We start from the raw sequence: 6000 nt of genomic DNA, 5'->3' as shown, positions 1-6000 counted from the left end.
AAGGTGTAAAAAGAGAATTAGAGCGTGGTGCTGCATGGACTTGGTTCTGATTAGATCAGCTTTGACTTGAAGAGAAGCTGGAAAGGTAATCACAATGGAGGCAGTCAGGTCAACCCACCTAATTCACTGTGAACAGAGAGCGAGTGGTCCCACACGTCCTCTTACGTCAAAGTAAATGCTCACAAGTGGGTGATGTATAATGCTGTTTAAGTGCAGAGAGGACGGAGGAATGGCTTGAATGGTTTGTAGAATATTTTTTCTCGGCTCATGCCTGTTGGTTACGGAGGCTAAGAGCAGCGATGGTTGCGTATTTTTCTCTACACTATTAACTGCACTATTTGCTTTTTGCAATATAATATCTGCCATTATTTACTCTTTTTATGGTTATGTTTAGACACTCGCATCACTTGGTTATTGTTAGGGAAAGACTAGTTGTAACCACACACTGAACTCAGGATGAGAACCCTGAATTTTGGTGTCAAAGTCCCACCATAATCACCTCATGGTGTAAATAGCACATCGCATTCTGGGATGGCCGGGAATCAACGGGTCAATCTACCGGTGTCACAATGGTAACAGAATGAAAGTCAACTGTTATGTCCTGTTTGTTCAGCAAATTCACAGAATCAACAGACCTTTTTATCCATTCTTTTTAAACTGATCACTTGACAATGTTGAATTGCCAGCTTGCCATCTTCAACACGTTCTCACTCCCAACTCGTAGAATAACGAGGCTTGGTGAGTGCTCCTCAGCGTCAAACTATGATGCCTCTACACACACCTCTGGCATCGTTGTTTTAATAGTCAGGGATGGCGTGTCGGCAAGTTCGCCATTTTAGCCGTTGCATCTTGTTTTTTTTCCGAGAGGGTGGAGCTAAGTACAACCAAATGCTGAATTAGACATTTTTTGGCGACCAAAAACATTAACTTTCATGAAGTGAAAACACACTGTGAAAGGGTTAAAGTTCTAAGACGAAAACGCGGACTACTGGACATAATTTCAAACAAGGACACTTTGCAGTACATTTCTATTCATGAAAATAGCATAATAATATACGTAATATTGTACTACAACAAATACAAGTCCAATGATTAACTTCCACCAGCGAAGCTCCAGAGCACTGACAATTGTGGGAGTCAATCAAAGACAGGAGACAAGCACTGCGTTCGTCTCATCGGTCTGGGGAAACAGTTGCATCCGTCACACTAATAGCCCTCCTCTGTATGGGAGCTAACAAGAAAACACATCAGCCGTTGTGTTTGCTGCTAATGAAAGCGTTGGACATAAAAATAACGCCGTCTGGCATCGTGGGGAGTGGAGGTGGAGAATTATTTAATGATTGTGCACAGCTGTCAAGCTGGCTGGCTCAAGTGTAACACATCAAACGTGTGTGTGTGTGTGTGTGCATTTCCGCAGCTTGGGGATGAAATGCCGAGAATTAAAAGAAAGGGAAAAAAAAGAATTTGTGAAAGTTGTTATATATAAATAAACCTGCAGACTCCCTGGGAATGGATGGAAAGATGAGTTGATGATGGAAGGAAGAATTAAAGGAGAGATGCACGTCCCTGTTTTTTTTCCTGGTTGAAGGAATGTAGAGACAACACATCTGGTCCAGCGGACTGATGGACAGATTGTGACTTCAGGAGGGTCAGGTTTTTACTGACACAGCACTGCTCGCTGACCGAGGCCCTCGCACTCTTCCTCCCCCTCACGCTCAAGCTCATGGCTGCATCAGCAGGGAACGATTCAGTCATGCGGATCAAAGAGGAATCCATCATCAAAACCGTGAAAAAAAAAAAAATAAAATGCACACGCAGAATAGCACTGGAGAAGAGATGAGACAGATTTAAAAGAATTTCTGGGTGGAGTTGTGCTGCACTGTAGTAGAACATCACGCGCATCATCAGGGCAGTAATTTTGTGAACCTGCATTAATGTGTTGCTTTTTTAATACAAATTTAGACTTTACTTGGTGTCTAAAAATGATCAAATACAAGTCATACAAAAAAACAAGTGTATTAATATACCTTAGTCAAAAGAAGCAAAAATAGAGTGGCTACAAGTGAATTAAAAAAGAAGAAAACAGTTACGTAACATCAGGCACATTATCCGCGGGCCACAGATTATAAAAGAGTCGGGGGGATTAGTGCACTTGGCACCCATTTGGGCAAGGGCAGTGTGGCAGGGCTGAATACACACAATCCGTTTATTATCTGTTATATCTGGGGATCTCTTTTAACAGATTAAATGTAATAGTGTGCTGGAGAAGGCACATTCAAAATTTCCTCGAAGGGAAGAATATTCAAGAAAAACACGACAGTTTATGCAAAATGTGGGTGGATACAAGCAAAAGATGATCGCTAGAAGTCTGCCTGTCGGTACTAAAGCATCACATTTCTCATGACAGTGTGGACAGTGTGCAGGTTATGATCCGCTGTTACAAGCTAACAATGAACGTTTGCACACGTTTGGGCATAAAACCAAATGTGTTCAATGAGGATGCTTGGTAGTTACATGGCAAAGACACTAAGAGCCTAGCCTGCACTTGTAAGTGCATAGGATGTTAAATAATTGAATTCAACTTTGTGTAAACTCTGATTTGTCAGTTACAGCATTCTACGATCTGTTATTTCTTTATAGCAGGCCGCTTCTATGAACAACAATGCAGATCTGATCTTTATACACAACTATATAAGACTATTTTTTTAGTGGAAGCAATGAAACCATTTTTAAATCAATAGAATAATTTGAGCAATTTGGGGTTAAGTGCCTTTCCCAAGGACACATCGAGCTGGGGATTGAACCGCCGCTCTCCTGATTGAGGGACTACTCGCTGTAACTTCTGATCCACAGTCCCAGCGAGGTGGTCAGGAGCAGGTTCCCTACCCGACCCTGATGGGTGTCTCTACGGGGAACTGTCTGCTGACTGACTGGTGAGACTCTAAACCTAACCAAGTACTTATGTTGCATTTCAATTTACAACGCCAGCCACGTCTTTCAAACTGTTTACAACTGCAGCCAGAAAAAATGTGTTTTGTTTGTTCGAAATGTAATTGAGAATGCAGTTTAGTTGTATGGGAACGTAATCTGGAGCTGTTTGTGACTCACTGAAGGCTGCTGACTGTTGGATGGATAAAGGCAGTAGAGTGAGTAACTTGGCAGACATATAGATGGGGAGGAAGACACGAACACAAGACAAAAGTTTACATTCAGTGTTACCTACCCAAACACATGGCGTGTATCTTTGATGTCTAACAAATGTGTTGAATGCATTTTCTTCCTCATGAAACATTGATTGCAGTTTGAAACCTGCCTTATCTGCACCTTCCCTTACTAGCTTGCAATCTTCTTCTTCATTGCCCATTCAGTGTACACCAAAAAAAATTAAACTGCTTCAATATTTTGTACACCCTGTTGACATTCGGTGGCTAAAAGCACAGAATTCTAAATGCACAGTTGTTGCTGTGTGCGGCCGTACAGACCCATACTTCCTGGTGACATTTCGGTGCTCGGCTGTTGGACAGTGACACAGTTGCGATGCACCTTTCATGCATCAAAAGGTTGCGTCTCCCACTCTGTAAAACTGGACACACGCTTTCAAGTGTAGGCGAGCAGAGGCCTTCAAAGTGGTCCGTGCTAAGCCAACAAAAGAGCAGGCTTTCACTTATTGATGTAGAGATTCACGGGGCAGCATGGATGGACTCCGGCTGCAAGCTGTTGGATTGTTTACAGCTGACAGCCACTGCACCATCACTATGTAACAGAAACAAGGCACAACTGGCAAGACACAACTCCTCCGAACTACAACAGCGCTGGATCTCTTCCAAGCATGTTTTATGCTTATCTTAAAATGTCACTGCAGTCCAACGCGGATTGCAGGTAATTCCAGTTCGTCAGTGGTTCGAGCTGGCTTCCTGCACATACAGTGGGGAAAAAAAGTATTTAGTCAGCCACCAATTGTGCAAGTTCTCCCACTTAAAAAGATGAGAGAGGCCTGTAATTTTCATCATAGGTTTACCTCAACTATGAGAGACAAAATGAGAAAAAAAAATCCAGAAAATCACATTGTCTGATTTTTAAAGAATTTATTTGCAAATTATGGTGAGGCCTCTCTCATCTTTTTAAGTGGGAGAACTTGCACAATTGGTGGCTGACTAAATACTTTTTTCCCCCACTGTAACACCAGCATTGATGCTTTGACTGACAGCAAACCGTGTCGTGAAAATGCATTTGGACGATTGTTCTTCGTAAAATAACACCACAAGATTGCCTTGAGTAATAAGGTGAGTAGGGTACATAGACCTTTACTATAAATGCCAAGTGCAGAGACTTCTCATCTGAGCAGCACACACCCAGAATATTGCTTGTGACCTGGATGGAGCACTGCAGAGTGGTAGTAATTCTTAAAGGGACACATCTGGCCGTTGATTACGGTGTTTGTTTGTTATTTTCTTAAACTGCACACGGCAATTTGGAAAAAGCAAATGGTGCCAATTAATATCTACATTGCTATAAGTGCACGGCATTAACTGCGGCTGATAGTTAGCAGGATATAAAATAGCACTGTTCAGCAAAACTCTTCAAAGGTTCAGAGGATAAATGCACACCGTTGCCTGTTAGCTAACTGTAAGTCTCAGAAACAGCAAACAAGCAAAATGTCTTCCAAAAAACTAAATGATGTAATGAAATATGAACCTGTGGTCTTTTTGCTTCATTCACATGTCAGACAGTGAAGGAGCTGCGTTCACCATTTGTATGGGAACCATAGACTGAAGTTGAATCCCGAGTTTGGCATTATGACAGTTGCGATTTCGTTTCTTTAGTTTTTTAGCTAAAAGTCACCATATTTGGATGAGAGGGTAGAACAGGTTAGTGCTGAGTGGTATGACCAAAAATGTATGTCACGGTATTCTTTTCAAACTCATACACCTCACCATAAGTTCAAGTGTGCAGAAAAGAAACACTTTTATCTCAATGTTTTCACAGCACTGGTTTGGGAATGTGGTCTTTTTAGCAATTTTAATTGTTAAAATTGACCACAGATGTTTTGACTTTCACATATAGATTTTCATGAGATCTGCTCTATGATGTATTTCCTTGTCTCTCCTCCCTGTGTCACGGTGTGGGTACATCTCACTGGAGTATGGAAACGTATCAGAATACCCTTATTTGATTGGCTAAACTGCATCACGTGACGTGATTTACAACACATTGGCCTGTGTTTTTCCTGCGCCGCTGAACAAGTGCCGTAAATGCTGGAAAGGAGCGTGAATAACTCCGCTGCTTTAAGGCAAAGGCCCGCGACCCACTGAAAACGGGTCCGCGACGACCCACCAGTTGAGAATCTGTTCTACGGGATCGTGACGAGCGGTGAACAGCTGTTTGTGTGGCGTGTCTTCCGTCTCTTTCGGTTTCCTTCACCTACATTCCCCTGGGTCCTAAGCCCCTCCAAGTACAGCTTCGTATCACCCTCTACGTACCAACGTACATTTATAACAAATACCACACATATTACAGTAATCAGCGTTGCATATGTGTCAAACTCTATCGGTGCATCTCCGGTCTGTCTATGTTTATCCTGCATCGCTGTTCTGTAATGTAACGTTACTGGAGGACGGAGCCTCTCCCAGCTGTTAGCAGACTGTTGTGCTAGCAGGCGAGTGAGCTGTACCCAGCATGCAGTTCGGCGGTAAAATTTTATAAATGTACAATTATTAGTGTTACAAATTGTTTATGTGTCACAGACTGTTGTGTTGTGGTGTTTTGCTCTGTTAAAGAGCGTTAGTTGTGGGTTGTTAATTGTTATAAAGTTATGACCATGACTAGGGGTCCCTCTCAATACAGATAAGATAACTAGCTCCACCACTAATGTTTTTGTTAGCGAATATCATCTTTAGCAGCCTGTTGAAGACTGTCAACAGTGTTCTGGCTATGCACCGGTATGACGGTATGGAAAGGTATACCGCCCAGCACAGGTACTATCAGCAAAGCAAATGCTAA

This window comes from Pholis gunnellus, assembly GCF_910591455.1.
Source record: "Pholis gunnellus genome assembly, chromosome: 12".
Lineage (NCBI taxonomy): Eukaryota > Metazoa > Chordata > Actinopteri > Perciformes > Pholidae > Pholis > Pholis gunnellus.
This window is presented reverse-complemented; position numbering follows the sequence as displayed.